Source organism: Hakea prostrata, chromosome 9, assembly GCF_041222555.1.
Source record: "Hakea prostrata isolate BN-2017 chromosome 9, UWA_Hpros_2, whole genome shotgun sequence".
NCBI classification, from domain to species: Eukaryota; Viridiplantae; Streptophyta; class Magnoliopsida; order Proteales; family Proteaceae; genus Hakea; species Hakea prostrata.
In genome coordinates, this window is record NC_142608.1 from 25,237,386 (window position 1) to 25,257,046 (window position 19,661).

At 40.3% G+C, this 19,661-nt stretch overlaps 1 pseudogene; it reads left to right on the top strand.

Moving 5' to 3' along the window:
• The first annotated feature begins 1,398 nt into the window (after window positions 1-1,398).
• Window positions 1,399-18,381, top strand: LOC149005050 (protein TIFY 6B-like; annotated as a pseudogene).
• Window positions 18,382-19,661: the final 1,280 nt, after the last annotated feature.

A 19,661-nucleotide genomic window follows, 5' to 3' on the forward strand; every position in this document is an offset into this window, starting at 1 on the left:
ATGAGGTGATAAATACTCAATTTATTTTTTTCCCCTCTCTTGACCTGTCTTACATGTAGCCACTTGAAACCAATACTTCCAATTGGAACATAATCGATCCCTATTGTGCTTTTTTGTGTGGAAGTGTTTCGAAAACCATTCTGACTATAATTCATTTTGTTGTAACTTGACTGAAGATATGAGAATGAAGTGTCTCACCCATTTTACTCTGGCTGAAGGACTTCAAGAGTTGACCTCTTTTGCTTCATTAGGATCGTTTCTAGCAAAAAGTTGTGTTACAAAGCATATTGGACAAATTAGCTGCATTGAAGCAATGCACTGTAGAATCAACCCATATAGCCCTCAGTTTACAGAATGAGGAGGCTTACAGGTGATCAAAAGGTGTCCTCTTAGAATGACAAAAACAAAGTGAATGTCTTGCACCAAGAACCAGCTGAACTAAGTTATGTAAGCATATGAAAAGAGTTCTTCATTGGCAACAACATTTGATTGCATTCTAAAGCAATAAAATCTTGATAGGATTTGAAGCCTAAGCACCGTAGACTTGTCTTCAACCATACAACTTAAATCAAATAATTAAACAAAGAATCTTGGAAACCTAAGCACCATAAACTTGTCTTTAAACAACTGATAGGCATAAAGTAAACAATGCCTATCAGTTGCTTCACTTGGAGATTTCATTAAGAGAAATTACACATGCTAAAGTGTCTTTAATCTTACAAACTATATCTATTTTCTTGTGAACAATATCACACCCACACAATATTGGACAAATGGTTGTTGGTGATCCTAGTCTTAACTGGACAAGGATAGATGTGGATGGAATAATAGTTGACACCCCTATGGAGTTGCTCAATACAAATCCAATTTTAAATTAGTAGTATTTCATTTTCCAAGTTTCCTAGTGCATTTTTTTTTCATATTCAAATTTGTCTATGTTGATACAACTCACTCACCATCTTATTCTAGTTGCTTGTTATGTTAATGTCTTTTATAGTTGCCTATTATGTTGTAATTGAATGTCTAAGATAATATAATGTTATACATCTACAGGTTTTTCTTTTTTAGTGTTTCACTTTGTGACTTTTAATGGATCCAGTGGATTCTGCTCTTTCTTCAAACACTTCAACTCTGAGTGAGGATGCTTTTGATATACTTATAATTTTTTATTTATTTGAATTATGCGCCTTTGATTTGTTTCTCATATATTGGAATTCAATTGTAGGGAAATGTCGTAAGAGGGGCCCACATATGTCTTTGAAGACGCAAATGATGGATCCGAAGGAAATAAGGCATGTCATGCTTAATGTATATGGATAAGGGGATGATGACTATGTAGCAGATTTCATTACTTACCTAGGGACACAGGTAAGGAATCGTTTGAACCTCCCTATAACTATGACTATTGGAGGAAAGTACCCATTCACTACAAAAAAGCATTATGATATAAAATCCAGGTAAAATGATTAACAATTTTACTTGCATTAGTATTTACAACTAAGATGTTTCTTTTTTGATAAATAATTTTTTTTTCTTGTAGAAGAATTATCAAGTGGATGCTTTGGGTAAGAAATGGGTATATGTCAAAATGGGGCTGCAATGGAAGGCCTTTAAAAGGGATTAAGAAAAGAGTTTTATGATGATGTTGATAGTATTGCTAAAGCAATCGATAATTGTCCAGGTGGTTCCATTAGATTAATGGAAAGAACTTATACACATATGGAATAGTGAAAAGAACACGGTAAGAAGTCATTTCTTTGTAAACAAACATTTTCTATGTAAGAGTCAATGTTATACAATGTTAATCTTTTAATTGTTTTGTTATTATGCAAAAGATGCGTCATGTTAATACTGACATCAGAGAGTTCTAAAAGATGACTCATACTTGTGGTTGAATAAGCTATGCACAATGATTTTGCATGAAGGCACGTTTCTGAAATGTCACTCTATTAAAATTATTGTAAACATGTATGCAAACTATTAGTTAACATTTTTATATTTGATTATTTAAATTTTTTTTTTTTGGATTTCTTTAGAAAAATGAGCATCCTGAAGGTTTAGACCCTACAAGGATAGAGATGTTTTTCAAAACACATACAAGGAATGATCAAACTCCTGTTGATCCTACTTTAGCAGAAATAATGGTATATATTTATGTATAAGATTAATGTCTGCATGAATGATATGATATGATATTGGAGTCTTTAGTGGGCTAACTTAGTTGAGAAATGTTTAATGATCAGAGAGCGATAAATGAAGAGTTGGCTAATTTTCCTGAAGAGAATCGAAATGACGTTCCAGTCCTCGAAAGTATCTTCACCACTCATTTGGGACCAGATACCCATGGTCGGGTACGTTTGTTAGGAGCGGGAGTAAGTCCAAAAGATTTAGGGCTAACAAAAATCCAACAAAACAAGGAGTTGGATGGTAGACTTGCAGAGTTGACTAAAAAACTCCAACAAGTTGAACAAGAAAGATAAGAGGAAAGGAGTCAAAGAGAAGAGGAAAAGAGACAAAGAGAAGAAGAAAGGAAATTAAATGCTCAAAAGTATGATGCATTGCAAGAGAAAGTGGAGTTATTAGCAAAATTGTGTTTGGACAAGAATCTTGTATTAGGTAATGATAAACCATTACGTTTCATTTTACCTACGTATAATTTAGCTAAGAACTAAGTAGGTATAATTGATTTGAAAATTTACTTTTATTTATGTTGTAATTGACCAACAGTTAATCAAGTTAACTGGGAATGTAGGTCGCACATAAGTACACAGAGTTCTTGTTTGGTAAGACATTATTCATGATTACTTTTTGTGCTTATTTAACTTGCATAAATTAATTTATTAATTGCTTTATTTTACTAATTGGTGCATTTTCATTGCAGGGAATAGGTCTCTCGGTCATAATTTTTTGTATTGGCATTGCCACGCGCTCTATCTTCCATATTAACAATTATTGGATGAGTTACTTTTCATGTGGTTTTTTATTTTTATAAGAATTATTGTTCTTGTGGATCTTTTTGAAGATATAATATTCACGTGAAGAATCTTGTGTTCTTTTCCTTTTTTATTATTCTTCTTGTGGGTTTTGACCACCCTGTACCTCGTATTTTCTCTTATCTTCAGATTTGATTTAGCTTCTTGGTAAGTTTGATCTAGATTTAAAATGGGTTCTGTTATTTTTTCTATTTCATGTATGATTTGTTCCGATCACTTACCCAACTAATTTAGTTTCTTTTGTATTCCTATTTAATCTTTAGCTTCCATGAAGAGTTTAGGAATGCAGTGGCCTTTCTCAAACAAGGTGTCTGCCCTGCCTTAGTTCATGTCTTTCTAAGCTGCCCAAGAAGAAAGGGCAAAGAGGATGGTTGTAAAACCCAGCCCTAACCTTGACCCGGAAACCTTGTTATTTGTAGGTCCAATGACCCGAAGTAAAGTAAGAAGTCAGCTTTGGGCCATCCCAGTAGAGGACTTGGTGTCTGGCTTTGAATCCATGAAAGTTGATGATGAGGTTCTATTTATGGAAACTGAATCCTGATGAAGATCTAATTAGTTGATGGACTTGGAGTGCTCTCTATCTTGGTTTGAAGGCATCTCTACCTATTAGGTAAGTCACTTGACTTGTGTGCAAAACCCCTTTTGAATTGGATTTGATCTGGACCTTCAATTCCCTGTTTTGGTCTTGCTGTCAGCATTGGTCGACTGATTGATCGACTGGGCCAGTCGACCAATCCACTCGACCAATGAGTGCTGTCTTTGGCAATTAGGGTGTTCTTGCTCTATTTAAGTCCAATCTCGAGTCCACTTCGTATTTGCTGCCTCCAAACTCTCTGGAACGAACCAAAGACCTCTGCAAGTCATCTCTCTTGCATCCTTGGTGTTTTCTTGACGGATCTTCGTCGAAACTCTTCTTTTTGCATCAAAAGGTATGTCTACTCTCTCTTCTTCTCCTCCATCTTTGTTTTTCTTTCCTTTTTGAGTTGAGACAGTGGAAGAGATGCTGCATTCTCTGTTGCAAACATCTCTGAACATGTTCTCATGATCATCCTAAGGATTTGAGGCTAGAACAATGATCTTAACCATGATCATTGCAAGCTTTTGAAGGAATCATGATCAAACCATGATCTAATCTTTGATTAAACTTCTAATCTGAATTCTGATCTCTTTGGATCTTCTATGTTGATCATGTTAGTAGTGAATTACTGTGTTTTCTTTCCATGATCCATAATCTATAGATTTCTAGTTGTTCTCTTCTACCATACTATGTGTTCTTCATGATGCATGGTAGTTACATATATGGTAGGTTTTGTTTCCTTATTTAGATTTATGCTTCTAAGCCTTATTCCATGAAGATCTATGTATGTTTTCATGATACCATTACCGAAAGCAATGATCCATCCTCCTATTGTCCTTGTCTTTGTTTTCTATTTCAAATTCATCAAGATCCATGATTGATTTAATTATGGTAACTTTTTGTTTCCTAATTTGGATCTTGATACCTTGATTGGATTAGTGTTTGTAGGTCCCCTATTTGTTAGAATACTACTGATGTAGTCTACCCCTTGATTAGTACCCTTTTGAACCACCAAATTCGGATTTCATATCTTAAAACTCTGATTTTATAGGCTACTGTCTGCATTGGTCGACTGATTGGTCGACTGGACCACTCGACCAATCCACTCGACCAATGAGTACAGCAACTCCAGATTTGGTCTGTTTTGGATGTTTTGATATCTTTTCTGTTAGGGATCTTTCTTAATATGTTGTATATACTTGTTTAGGACCTTCTTCTCAAGTTTGCCGAGATCTTACTTGATTTCTTAGGATTCCTTTGCGAGTTATAAAAGGTAAGGATGGTTATTTCCTTAATTACATAGATAGCATGAATCTAGTTTCTATATTTGAATATCATAGATATGATTCCTAAATTAGATTCTTACAATGATATACTACTGTTGCATAACTTTGATTACAGTAGCATTACTTATTCATATTGAATTGATTCATGTATGATTTACTTACCAATGTTATACAAATGATTGTAATTATTGATTTCTTTCCATATATGAAGTTACCATATATGTGATGATATGAATTGATGCATGTGTATGCTTAAGTATGGTTTGGAAAGGAGAGGTGTCCTTTTGACACTTCTGTCCTTGGACTACTACGGGAATATTATGGGATGTTTCCGGAGATGCCCTCTGGACACCTTCCTAAACTGTTGGATGACATATCTAGGATTGTCTAGTAGTGTTTGGCTAGGATGTCCTGTTATGTCAGACCCTAATCGGAGGGGTATTGAGACCGAACGACCCGTGGTAGCAATAGGGATTCATGGGCGCTCAAGACCGGTAACCAACCCGTGAGAGGACAGGAATCACATTGTGGGGGCCATTTATTGGTAGGGTTGCATATGATTAGACTTGGGCTCACGGGCGCTTAAGACCGGTAACCAACCCGTGAGAGGACGTGAGAGCTTCCCGTTTACCATATGTGGATAACCAATAGGGTTGATGAGTCCGTAGTCCGAGTTGGTCGGTGCCATAGGATACGCTGACTCTAGTGTGAAGGATACCGGAAAGGATCGTCAGGGACGAGGAATGGAAGTATCTGGATCTGACTTGATGTAACTAAGTAGAAGACTTGCATTTGGCTAGGTTTTACCCTGACATGCGCCAATACTTATACCAAATGGTTGTGAGAGAGTGTGTTGACTTAACCCCCTGCCAAGGTTTGTCCTGAGGGATGAAGGACCCATTACCAATCGGCTGCTCGAGACCGGTGAAATGATCCGTGAGAGAATCCAAGATATCTTAAATGGTTGAGGATGTGAGTGGACTTTCCTAAAGAAGTACGGTGTTATGACTTAAAGCATGTCTGCCAATAGAGACCAGCATACATAGAGTTAGATTCATTCATTCATTGTTTGTCTCATATCATATTGCATTTATGTTTGTTCTGGAATTCTGCCATTTATGTTATTATGGATTTTTAACTGCCTTACTGAGTTTCTTTGAAACTCATTCCTTTATTGTACAATGTTGTTAGACTATCCTGCAGTCTTGAGTGTTATGACGGTCCCTATGAAGAAGCGCAAGGCGAAGAGGCATATCTCCAGGAAGGTGATTGCGGTTACCACAATTACTCTGAAGATTCCGCGGGTGGTTATGCTCCGTACGATGCTTAGTCCGACCATTGAGTGGAAGCGTCCTTGTGCTATTTATAAGATTTACACTTACAAGGATGTTGTCTATAAAGTGGAGAACAATTTAGTTACCCAATGTACTTGTTACTAGGATTAGGTTTTGTCTAGTTTATTCTTTTAGAGCTACTTTTCCGCTGGTTGTAAAGTGGGATTTTTGCCTCGCTTTACTTATCTGTTTGATACTCTGATTATATTTAGTATTCTGATTCATTTATGATTCATTCTTTCTTTATTGGATCTATGAATTATCTTCCGCACTCTTGTTATGATTGTTCATGATTATGTTATTGTTTATGTGGGAGGTTGATCACTCGATACCTGATCTTCGGGCTGTGGATCACACTCTCGGGTATGCCAGATAGGGTACCGGGCCGGGAGGGCGTGATGATTGGTATCGAGCCCAAGGTTCGAGGAGATCCTAACCACAAAAGACAACAACTGAACATTCCTGAGTCATTGATCTGAAATGACTCATCTACTCTTAGAAGTGAATAATAGAACACTGAATTAGAAACTTGACCTTTGAGGTATAACATAACATTTCTGAATAACATACCATAATTATACCTGAACAAATGTCACTAATGCAAGGAAAAGAAAGTTGCATAACATACAATAATTGAAGAGAAACAAAATGAACTTCATTAATTTCAAAAGTTTTTACAACAATTACATCTGAAATGCATAAATGGAAATCCTAAGGTATAGTCTATCTAGGTGATCTGCTCCGATCTCTCGTATGCTCGAACTCCTCTGCTAGCCGAGTCACCCGATGCTCTATCCTATCCTGTCGTGACTCCATCCTCTCGTACATCTGCTCCTCGTCGACCTCCATTCTCTCTAGCATGGAAGTCATCGATCTCATCTGTGCACCAAGATCTGAAGTCTCCGGAACTGCATGCGAAGGGCCACCTACCTCGAAGTGTGATGAAGGAAACTCGTGATGCACAGGCTCAGCCTCGTGCATATCTGCATCATCTCCGGCCTGATCATCACTATCAGGACCGATATCCTCTCCTCCATCCTCTGATCCCTGATCCTCATCCTCTGATTCATCATCATCCTCACCCTCTGGACCAGGATATCTCTCTCGACTGCTGTAGTCTCATCCGACGAATGGTCCGAGTCCCAATAGGGTATCCCCGTGATCTAGTGTCCACTGGTGTATCCTCGAAACTCACCCCGAAATGCCCGAAGATCAAAGTCGGTAGCCTCCCATAGCAAAGGTTCCGCATGCTAGGCCGCAGAACGAAGTCCAAGCATGACCTGCTGAATGATGTAGGAGAGATCGATCTCGAAGCCCATGTAGATGCGGTAGATGACTAAGGCCTCCATCACCGTGACCCGATGGTGATGTCCGGCTTTCGGCATGATGTTTCGGCCGACTATGCGACCGATAATACGTGCAGAACCCGTCATCCGTCCGCTAGTCCACGGTGTGAAGCATCGACGGCTATCCCATAGCGTAGAGCATATCTCGCGAAGCTCGTACGGCATCGGATGGCTGTCCCGGATCTGCTCCTGCGGTATCCACACACACCGCTGTGTATAGTAAGGAACCCGCAAGATCTCAGCCGGTGTCCGGGTAGAGAAGCGAATCCGAGTCCGGAAGACCCTGCTCCCGAGGACAAGTCTAAGTGGATGTCCTTGGCCTCGAGCCTCCTCTCGTGTAGGTAAGGTTGCTTTGAAGAACAACCTCACTAGCTCCGGGTATACCGGTAGATCCTCGGTGAAGAGATGAGTCCACTGCAATGTGTCGAACCTCTGCCGAATCCTAAAGGCTCTTAGCTGGCGTAAGTGAAGTAGACGTCCCATCTCGATGTTGCGATGGCGAAGTAGGCCTCGTACGGAACTCGGCCCGAGGTGTGTCAAACATGTCTGGTCTCCTAACCTCCCGTCTAGGCTCGAAAGGAACCCGACCTCTGCCCCTAAGAGCACCTACGATGCGACCACGACCTCTACCTCATCCTCGCCCTCCCCTCTGCATAGTGTATCTGTGAAAGAGACAAGAGACAATTCCAATTAGTGCTATTTTAAGATTTGAGCCAAAAGGGTATTTTCGTAATTTTTCGGAAAATTTCAAATTTGGGGGAAATTTGATTTGAACATGCTAGCATGTGCGCAATACTTGGAATTTCATGTCTATGAAGTTTGTTTGATGAAAATCGATCGAAAACTTGGGTTAAAGCGAAAAATTCAGCAAGAAGGAAATTTGGGGATTTTGCAATTTAGGTCAAAATTGGATTTTTGAAAAGTTGAAATTGGTTAAATCAAATTGTATGGACCTATCGACAATGTCATCTTGAGCATGTAGCATTTGATCTCGTGCGAAAATTCCAAGCGGTTTGAGAGAAAACGAAATTTTTCTAAAGATATCGATTTCGGTATAAAACTTTGCGAGATGAGCACCAATGTGTTAAAACTTGTTGTCTATGCATGGCATTGTGTTTAAAACCTAGGGAATATGTTTCTAAGCATTCCTAAGCATGATTTCTAGCATTGGATACAAGTAAAACATGGTTTTATTGAAATGCAAGCATGAGAAGATGAAAATGGAAAAAAGATTGAGAGGTTTACCTTGTTTGTGAAGATGGTGTGTTGTGGTATTGTTGTTGAAGCACTAAATCACCTCAAGAACACTTGTGGGAACTCTTGGAGATTTTCCCTAGAGCTCTCTCACCTTTGGAAGAAGTTAGAATGAGGTTGGAATGTGGAAATGAGGCTTATAATGCGAATTTTCGCATTCATGCTGCATTGGTCGACTCATTGGTCGATCGGGTCACTCGACCAATCACTCGACCAATGGTCACGGTGACCTCATTTGCTGTTGAATTTTTGGAAAATGTGATTTTTGCCTTATGGAATATTGTTTGATGACTATATGGATATATTTGAGCATGATTTAAGTTTTCAAATCATTTGGACTTGTGGTTTATGTTGAATCTTCGAAATTCGGTATTTTGATGTTCTCGGTTTTGCAGAATGGTTACTCTGAGAAGTGGGCGTGGTGAATCCAGTGGTCATGGAAGTGGTGAAGTACCTCAGGGAGGTGGTGAAGTACCTCATGGAGGTGGTGAAATACCAAATGTTGATCGGGGTACTCATGAGACCCCCGGGTGCCCCGAATGTTGGAAGTTTCGGAGATATTGCCAATATTATGGGCAATATGATGCAAGAAGAAGCAGCTCGGTTCAACCAGATGTTGGTGGGTTTCATGACTCTGCATAATGAGACCCGGGCTGGTGCTAATGTGAATCCTCATGCCGCAGTCCTGAATGCGGGAGGTTTAGCTAGAACTCCTCATTATCGCTCGATGGAGAGTTTTCCGAAGATGCAAGTACCCCACTTTTACCGGAGTTACCAAGGACCCCTTGTTTCCTAACAAGTGGCTTCGTGAGTTGGAGAAGGCTTTCCGACATCCGCAATGCTCGGAAGCTCGAAGATTCTGTTTGCTTTGAACGAAGTTGCAACAAGAAGCTGATGCATGGTGGATCTCCACTCGTCCTGTTTTGGAAGGTTTGCATGCGGGAGTTGTAACTTGGGAGTTATTCAAAGAGGCTTTTTGTATGAACTACTTTCCCGAGGCGGTGAAAGATGCGAAGGAAGCTGAGTTCATGATTCCGACTCAAGGAACTCTGTCCGTGTTGGAGTACCAACGAAGTTCGAGGAGCTTCATTTCTTTGCTCCAGATTCTTTGAAGGAAGACCTCGCCAAAGCAAAGAAGTTCTTCAAAGGACTGCGCCACTGCCATTAAAGCTTACCTCACAGTCCAGCCTATAGTGAGCTATGCTCAAGTGGTGCGAGAACTCGAAGAAGTTGGAAGAAACAGAGAAGGAAAGTGCTCGTGTGCAAAAGCCTTGGCGATCAAGAAATTCTGGTTTGGTGGATCGTAGTGACCGTCGTTTTGTGAGACCTACACCCTACCCCACTCCTACCTTTCGGGCTAAGAGTGTAGGTCGAACACGGGTTTTCAGCAGCCCGGCCGGTTTAGACAAGATGGCGGAAATCGACCACCAGCAAGTGCAAGTGCAAGTGCAAGTGCAAGGCCTTTTGTTCGGAAGCCCTCTGTTGCAGCCACCCCTGTTGGATCCAAAGCAATCCCGTTTGCTTCTACCGCAAGCAAGCTGGTCATTTCGCTCGTGCTGTCCGGAAGCGGCTCGCCCAACAGCCTGCCCCAGTGGTGAAGAGTGCTCCTGCTCCTCCCTCCGGTAGAGTTTTCAGTATTTCCAGGCTTGAGCAGGATCCAAGCCATGATGTGATTACAGGTACATTGTTAGTCGCTTCTATTTCCGCATTTGTCTTATTTGATACGGGTGCATCTCATTCGTTCATGTCATCTCGCATTCATCAAGAAGACTAACCTAATCCCCGAGAAGTTGTCTAGTTGTTTATTGATTAGTACACCTACTGGTCCTGTTGTGAAACTAGATAAGGGGTTATCTAAATGTCCCGTGTTGATTGGTGAGAAGAACTTGGAAGCCAATTTTGTGATTCTTGACATGAAGGACTTCGATGTTATTTTGGGAATCGATTGGTTGACAGCCCACAAAGCTGTGTTCCTTTGTTCCTCAAAGAAGATTCAGTTCCATATTTGTGGAAGTCCGGTCTTTGAATTTCGGGGTGAAAAGAGAAGGGTTTGTAAGAAGGTGTCTGTCACTGCACCGATGCAAGTCTATGCCCTAGTGGATGATGCTTCATCCGAAGGCAAGGGTATAGTGGAGAAAAGAGTCGACGAAGTCGAGTTGTCTGCGACTTTGTTGATGTCTTCCCCGATGATCTATCGGGAGTGCCTCCGGACAGAGATGTCGAATTCTCTATTGATCTCGTCCCCGGTGCTGCTCCGGTATCTAAAGCTCCGTACAGGATGGCTCCTACTGAGTTGAAAGAGTTGCAAAATCAGTTGAATGAGCTCATTGATAGAGGTTTCGTGCAGCCTAGTGTGTCACCTTGGGGAGCTCCGGTCTTGTTCGTCAAGAAGAAAGACGGTAGTATACGCTTGTGCATCGACTACCGTGAGTTGAATAAGTTGACTATCAAGAATAGATATCCGCTGCCCGAATCGATGATCTCTTCGATCGGTTGAAGGGTGCAGTTGTGTTCTCAAAGATTGACTTAAGGTCCGGATATCACCAATTGAAAGTGAAGTCTAGTGATATCTTCAAGACAGCTTTTCCGAACGCGGTATGGTCACTACGAGTTTAGAGTCATGCCCTTCGGATTGACCAATGCTCCTGCGGTGTTCATGGACCTCATGAACCGAGTATTTCATGATGTGCTTGATAAGTTTGTGTTTGTTTTCATTGATGACATCTTGATCTATTCGAAGAGCGAAGAAGAGCATGCGAGTCATCTAAGTTTCACTTTGCAAAGGTTGCGAGAAAAGAAGTTGTTCGCTAAGTTTAGCAAGTGTGATTTCTGGCTTAAGAGAGTGGTTTTCCTTGGTCATGTAGTTTCAGCCGAAGGTATTCGTGTCGATCCTGAAAAGGTCCAAGCTGTGGCTGATTGGGAAAGACCGAAGTCAGTAACGGAAATAAGAAGTTTTCTTGGATTGGCGGGTTACTACCGAAGGTTTATTGAGAATTTTTCTCGGTTGGCTGCTCCTATGACTAAGTTGACCAGGAAAGAAGAGAAGTTTGTTTGGTCTGACGCTTGTGAGAAGAATTTCCAAGAGTTGAAAGATAGATTGACAAGTGCCCCGGTTTTGACTATACCCGATAGTTCCGGTGGTATGACAGTTTATACCGATGCGTCAAAGATTGGTTTGGGTTGTGTACTGATGCAACATGGCAAGGTCGTAGCCTATGCTTCTCGGCAATTGAAGGATTATGAGCGGAATTACCCCACCCACGATCTAGAACTTGCCGCCGTTGTCTTTGCTTTGAAGATTTGGAGACATTATCTTTACGGTGAGAAGATTGCCATTTTCACGGATCATAAGAGTTTGAAATACTTCTTTACCCAAAAGGAGTTGAACATGAGACAAAGGAGATGGTTGGAACTAGTCTCCGATTATGATTGTGATATTCAGTATCATCCTGGGAAAGCAAATGTTGTTGCTGATGCTCTTAGTAGGAAGAACCAGAAGAAGACTTTGGATTTGAATGCTTTGAGTTTACCATTGTGGTCTTCTATTGAGAGTTTTGATTTGGAAATCGTTCCCGAGAATTCCGATTTTATTCTTTCGCCATGACGGCAAGATCTGGTCTTAGAGATAAGATTGTTGCTCTGCAGAGTTCGATCAAGAGTTTTTGATCAAAGTTGAGAAGATTTCTTCGAATCTCGAGTCGGACCCCGACTTTGGTATATCCATGGATGGTGCTTTGTTGTTTAGAGGAAGACTGTGTGTGCCTGCAAACGAAGAAGTTAAGAAAGAAATATTGAAGGAAGCACACCGGTCGGTCTTTCAGTACACCCGGGAAGCACCAAGATGTACAAGGACTTGAAGGAACATTTTTGGTGGATTGGTCTAAAGGCGGATGTCGATGATTTTGTTGCCAAGTGTGAGACTTGCCAACGTGTGAAAGCCGTTCGACAACCTCCATCTGGATTACTTCAGCCTCTTCCTATTCCTAGTTGGAAGTGGGAGGATATCTCCATGGACTTTGTGACTAGCTTGCCTCGGACAAGTAAAGGCAATGACACTGTGTGGGTGATTGTTGATAGGTTGACCAAATCAGCCCATTTCATTCCTATGAAGATCACTCATACTGCGGATAAGCTAGCAAGGCTTTATGTGGATAATGTGGTTCGTCCGCATGGTGTGCCATTGAGTATTGTCTCGGATCGTGATCCTAGGTTCACCTCAAGGTTTTGGAATAGTTTGCGAAGGCCTTGGGAACCCAATTGAACTTGAGTACAGCTCATCATCCACGAGCCGATGGACAATCCGAGCGGACAATTCAGACATTGGAAGACATGCTCAGATCTTGTGTGGTGGATATGGGTGGTAATTGGGATGAACACCTAGCTTTGGTTGAGTTTGCCTATAACAACAGTTATCAAGCGACAATGGGCATGGCTCCATTCAAGGCTTTGTATGGCAAGTACTTGTAGGACACCTTTGTACTGGATCGAGACAGGTGAAAGAAAAGTCTTAGGTCCTGAGATGATTGAAGCTACAAGTGCTATGGTAGATATGATAAGAGAAAGGATTAAGTCCGCCCCAATCGAGACAGAAATCTTATGCTGATAAGAGAAGGACCGATTTGGAATTTCAAGTTGGAGAGAAAGTCTTTCTGAAGGTCTCACCAATGAAGGGTGTGATGAGATTCAATGTTAAGGGAAAGCTTAGCCCTCGTTACATTGGACCTTTCGAGATTTTGGAAAAGGTTGGACCTGTTGCGTATTGATTAGCATTACCTCCGCCTCTTGCTGGTGTTCACAATGTGTTTCATATTTCGATGCTCCGAAAATACATAGAGAATCCGGAACACATTTTGCAGCAAGCACCTGAAGGACTTAGTGCTGATTTGACCTATGATGAAGAACCGGCCGAAATCTTGGATAGGAAGGACAAGCAGCTGTGGAATCGCACCATTCCTTTGGTGAAGATTCGGTGGAAGAACCATACCCCTGAAGAAGCTTCTTGGGAGAAGGAAGAAGATATGAAGGAGAAGTTTCCTTACCTCTTTGGAAGCACAGGTACGCTCAATTTCGGGGACGAAATTTCTTTAAGGGGGGGGGAGAATGTAAAACCCAGCCCTAACCTTGACCCGGAAACCTTGTTATTTGTAGGTCCAATGACCCGAAGTAAAGTAAGAAGTCAGCTTTGGGCCATCCCAATAGAGGACTTTGTGTCTGGCTTTGAATCCATGAAAGTTGATGATGAGGTTCTATTTATGGAAACTGAATCCTGATGAAGATCTAATTAGTTGATGGACTTGGAGTGCTCTCTATCTTGGTTTGAAGGCATCTCTACCTATTAGGTAAGTCACTTGACTTGTGTGCAAAACCCCTTTTGAATTGGATTTGATCTGGACCTTCAATTCCCTGTTTTGGTCTTCTTTGTCGACATTGGTCGACTGATTGGTCGACTGGGCCAGTCGACCAATCCACTCGACCAATGAGTGCTGTCTTTGGCAATTAGGGTGTTCTTGCTCTATTTAAGTCCAATCTCGAGTCCACTTCGTATTTGCTGCCTCCAAACTCCCTGAACGAACCAAAGACCTCTCGCAAGTCATCTCTCTTGCATCCTTGGTGTTTTCTTGACGGATCTTCGTCGAAACTCTTCTTTTTGCATCAAAAGGTATGTCTACTCTCTCTTCTTCTCCTCCATCTTTGTTTTTCTTTCCTTTTTGAGTTGAGACAGTGGAAGAGATGCTGCATTCTCTGTTGCAAACATCTCTGAACATGTTCTCATGATCATCCTAAGGATTTGAGGCTAGAACAATGATCTTAACCATGATCATTGCAAGCTTTTGAAGGAATCATGATCAAACCATGATCTAATCTTTGATTAAACTTCTAATCTGAATTCTGATCTCTTTGGATCTTCTATGTTGATCATGTTAGTAGTGAATTACTTGTGTTTTCTTTCCATGATCCATAATCTATAGATTTCTAGTTGTTCTCTTCTACCATACTATGTGTTCTTCATGATGCATGGTAGTTACATATATGGTAGGTTTTGTTTCCTTATTTAGATTTATGCTTCTAAGCCTTATTCCATGAAGATCTATGTATGTTTTCATGATACCATTACCGAAAGCAATGATCCATCCTCCTATTGTCCTTGTCTTTGTTTTCTATTTCAAATTCATCAAGATCCATGATTGATTTAATTATGGTAACTTTTTGTTTCCTAATTTGGATCTTGATACCTTGATTGGATTAGTGTTTTGAGGTCCCCTATTTGTTAGAATACTACTGATGTAGTCTACCCCTTGATTAGTACCCTTTTGAACCACCAAATTCGGATTTCATATCTTAAAACTCGATTTTATAGGCTCTCGTCATGCATTGGTGGTCGACTGATTGGTCGATCTGGACCACTCGACCAATCCACTCGACCAATGAGTACAGCAACTCCAGATTTGGTCTGTTTCGGATGTTTTGATATCTTTTCTGTTAGGGATCTTTCTTAATATGTTGTATATACTTGTTTAGGACCTTCTTCTCAAGTTTGCCGAGATCTTACTTGATTTCTTAGGATTCCTTTGCGAGTTATAAAAGGTAAGGATGGTTATTTCCTTAATTACATAGATAGCATGAATCTAGTTTCTATATTTGAATATCATAGATATGATTCCTAAATTAGATTCTTACAATGATATACTACTGTTGCATAACTTTGATTACAGTAGCATTACTTATTCATATTGAATTGATTCATGTATGATTTACTTACCAATGTTATACAAATGATTGTAATTATTGATTTCTTTCCATATATGAAGTTACCATATATGTGATGATATGAATTGATGCATGTGTATGCTTAAGTATGGTTTGGAAAGGAGAGGTGTCCTTTTGACACTTCTGTCCTTGGACTACTACGGGAATATTATGGGATGTTTCCGGAGATGCCCTCTGGACACCTTCCTAAACTGTTGGATGACATATCTAGGATTGTCTAGTAGTGTTTGGCTAGGATGTCCTGTTATGTCAGACCCTAATCGGAGGGGTATTGAGACCGAACGACCCATGGTAGCAATGGGGATTCATGGGCGCTCAAGACCGGTAACCAACCCGTGAGAGGACAGGAATCACATTGTGGGGGCCATTTATTGGTAGGGTTGCATATGATTAGACTTGGGCTCACGGGCGCTTAAGACCGGTAACCAACCCGTGAGAGGACGTGAGAGCTTCCCGTTTACCATATGTGGATAACCAATAGGGTTGATGAGTCCGTAGTCCGAGTTGGTCGGTGCCATAGGATACGCCGACTCTAGTGTGAAGGATACCGGAAAGGATCGTCGGGGACGAGGAATGGAAGTATCTGGATCTGACTTGATGTAACTAAGTAGAAGACTTGCATTTGGCTAGGTTTTACCCTGACATGCGCCAGTACTTATACCAAATGGTTGTGAGAGAGTGTGTTGACTTAACCCCCTGCCAAGGTTTGTCTTGAGGGATGAAGGACCCATTACCAATCGGCTGCTCGAGACCGGTGAAATGATCCGTGAGAGAATCCAAGATATCTTAAATGGTTGAGGATGTGAGTGGACTTTCCTAAAGAAGTACGGTGTTATGACTTAAAGCATGTCTGCCAATAGAGACCAGCATACATAGAGTTAGATTCATTCATTCATTGTTTGTCTCATATCATATTGCATTTATGTTTGTTCTGAATTCTGCCATTTATGTTATTATGGATTTTTAATCGCCTTCTTCGAGTTTCTTTGAAACTCATTCCTTTATTGTACAATGTTGTTAGACTATCCTGCCAGTGTACCGAGTGTTATGACGGTCCCTATGAAGAAGCGCAAGGCGAAGAGGCATATCTCCAGGAAGGTGATTGCGGTTACCACAATTACTCTGAAGATTCCGCGGGTGGTTATGCTCCGTACGATGCTTAGTCCGACCATCGAGTGGAAGCGTCCTTGTGCTATTTATAAGATTTACACTTACAAGGATGTTGTCTATAAAGTGGAGAACAATTTAGTTACCCAATGTACTTGTTACTAGGATTAGGTTTTGTCTAGTTTATTCTTTTAGAGCTACTTTTCCGCTGGTTGTAAAGTGGGATTTTTGCCTCGCTTTACTTATCTGTTTGATACTCTGATTATATTTAGTATTCTGATTCATTTATGATTCATTCTTTCTTTATTGGATCTATGAATTATCTTCCGCACTCTTGTTATGATTGTTCATGATTATGTTATTGTTTATGTGGGAGGTTGATCACTCGATACCTGATCTTCGGGCTGTGGATCACACTCTCGGGTATGCCAGATAGGGTACCGGCTGGGAGGGCGTGACAATGGTATTTGATCGAATGACGAATTCTGCATTTACAATATCTACAGTAGATACTTTTGATGCTAATCACAAGCCAAATGCTAGCATAGTTCAGGTTCGATCTGAAGGTTGCATGAAACGTGTCTAAAGATTTATTAAGTTCAGAGCCTCCGTGTAGTTCGAATAGATCTAATATTGCAATTCTCTGTGGTGTGCAGAATAAGTTTTGATAAGCAAGTGGGTACTCCTAATGCGATGAACACTTATGCTATTCAACGTGTTGATGTCCATCGTCCACACGAAGTTGGGGGCATTCCTATCTCCAACCAGACTTTCTCTATTTCCATGGGCAACCCTTTCTTCAAGACTCATGGTGCTACTACCACAAGCCAAAACTTGATTCCTGCTACTTTGAAGCAACAACCAGTTGGAGGGCTTCCTATTTCAACCTCACATTTTGTGATTCTTGCTTCTGGTTCAATTGATCCAAGGTAATAACTTATTTCTTATTTGTTAATTTCTTATCTCAGATTACTTTCCACTTTGAATGCTAAACTGAGTCAACTAATTTTGTAGGAGCATCTCAAAACCCACAGGGCCTCAACTGACCATCTTTTATGCTGGTACTGTAAATGTGTTTGAGGATGTTTCTCCTGAGAAGGTATTTTTTTGTATCTTTCTTCCTCAAGCATAAACCCATATACAGAGACAAACGCAGTTCTTTAGAGTCTAATTCGCTGTAATATATATGTTGGCTCGGGCGATCATGTGTTTGGTTGGAAATGTACCTTCCATGAGCATCAACCAAAGGGCTTCAGAAGTTTTAGCACCAACATCAAAGCCAATGTTGTTTGACAGTGCTCATGGCAATCAGTCTAACTCCAATTACGCCTTGCTCTGGCCTTCCAAGCCCAATCTCTGTTACTTCCTAATCTAGTGCTCAATCAGGTAGTGGATCTAGCAACAATGATGAAGCAATGACAACAAAATCCAAAGAAACTTTGATACCCCCTAGCAACAGCAGCCAACCTAAGGCTCCAGTGGTGGTCGCTCTTGTAGCATCTCCTGCTACAACTCTCATGCCAGCAGGTAAGTTCAATATAGCTTTCTTGGGCAAATTTTGTACTTTAGTTGCAACTTGCATTAGATAATGTACTCTGTAGATACTGTCTACTTATCCTAACAAACTGATTGATTCGAAATTTTGGTTCTACAGCTGTGCCACAAGCTCGCAAAGCATCCTTGGTCCGATTTCTGGAGAAGCGCAAGGAAAGGTAATTTTATCTTTTACCATGGTTTATATCTTTATCTCATCTTTCTCAAAAACAAATATGTAGGGGTTTTGATATCTAGACATAAAGTAATTGAAAAGTTTTAGAATTATAATAAGGATGGATTATGACACTTAATGTTTTTGATGGTTGGATGGGTTAGAGGCAGACTTAGTGTAGGATATGATGTGGAGGTGCTGAGTTTAGATTTGAATGAATTTTACTGGTGAATTTGGGCTGCTGTAAGGTTTTGGTGAACTAACATTTCAAAAAAGGAAAACAGTAAAAGGGAGGGTAGTTTTAGGGTTTTGGAGGTTTTGAAGTAGAAATTTGGATTGCTTACAATCGAATCTGAACTTTAACATAGTGTTATTCAAACTAATGAAGAGTTTGGTTGATTGAGGACCCTTTAGGCTTCCCACTTGTGCAACAAACAATTGTATCTCATGATTTTCCTTTCATTTTTCCTTTCCCATAGTGTGAGGGTAAGAAACCATATGCTGGCTTTGGGATCGGGATAAAATTTTGGTGTCCTAACAAGCATCTTATTATACCTACCTAGCACCCCCCCTTATTTTTCTGTTAGGTCACTATAATGTAGTGGATGCGATGCGGTGGATATGATGCAAATAGACATGAGTTTGAAATAAGAGATCCAGTGAGCACTTGATATAATATCTATTCATTCTCCATTCCCTGTTTCATAAAATCTCTCCATCATCAAATAAAAAGATAAAGGGTCCTGTTTGCCACCTATATATATAGTGATCAGATACTGTAGTAGTTATTGCTGAATAAAAATCAATAGAAGAACACTAATATCCATCCAGTTGAATACGTTTTTGGCCTAGAAATAGATTGCATAGAAATGAAATATTTTTTATGGCCATAACTTCTGGTACTTGTTCATTGGTATGTCAACTGCTGAAGTCCAATTTTCTTTCTCAAGACCTATTTCTTAATCAATGAGATTTTTCATATGGTAAATTAACTTAAATACTTAAACAGTTTATTTCTTTCTCAAGTGGTTTATTTTAGGTTGCTTAAGGGTTCAGTCCCAATTCTGTGGTGTTAAAATTAATGACCTAATGACCTCTTTCTTAATTATATTAGGAAATGCCCGGTTAGCTTTGACAGTTATATGACTTGTCTCTAGAAGTTTATAAATAATTGCTATCAATGTATGGTCTCTATTTTAAGTGTGTTTTGCTCTTTTTCTTTTGCATTTGGTTATATGTTTATAACTTCCTGTCTTTCCAAATATTCTTTTCGAATTTTAGGTGATAA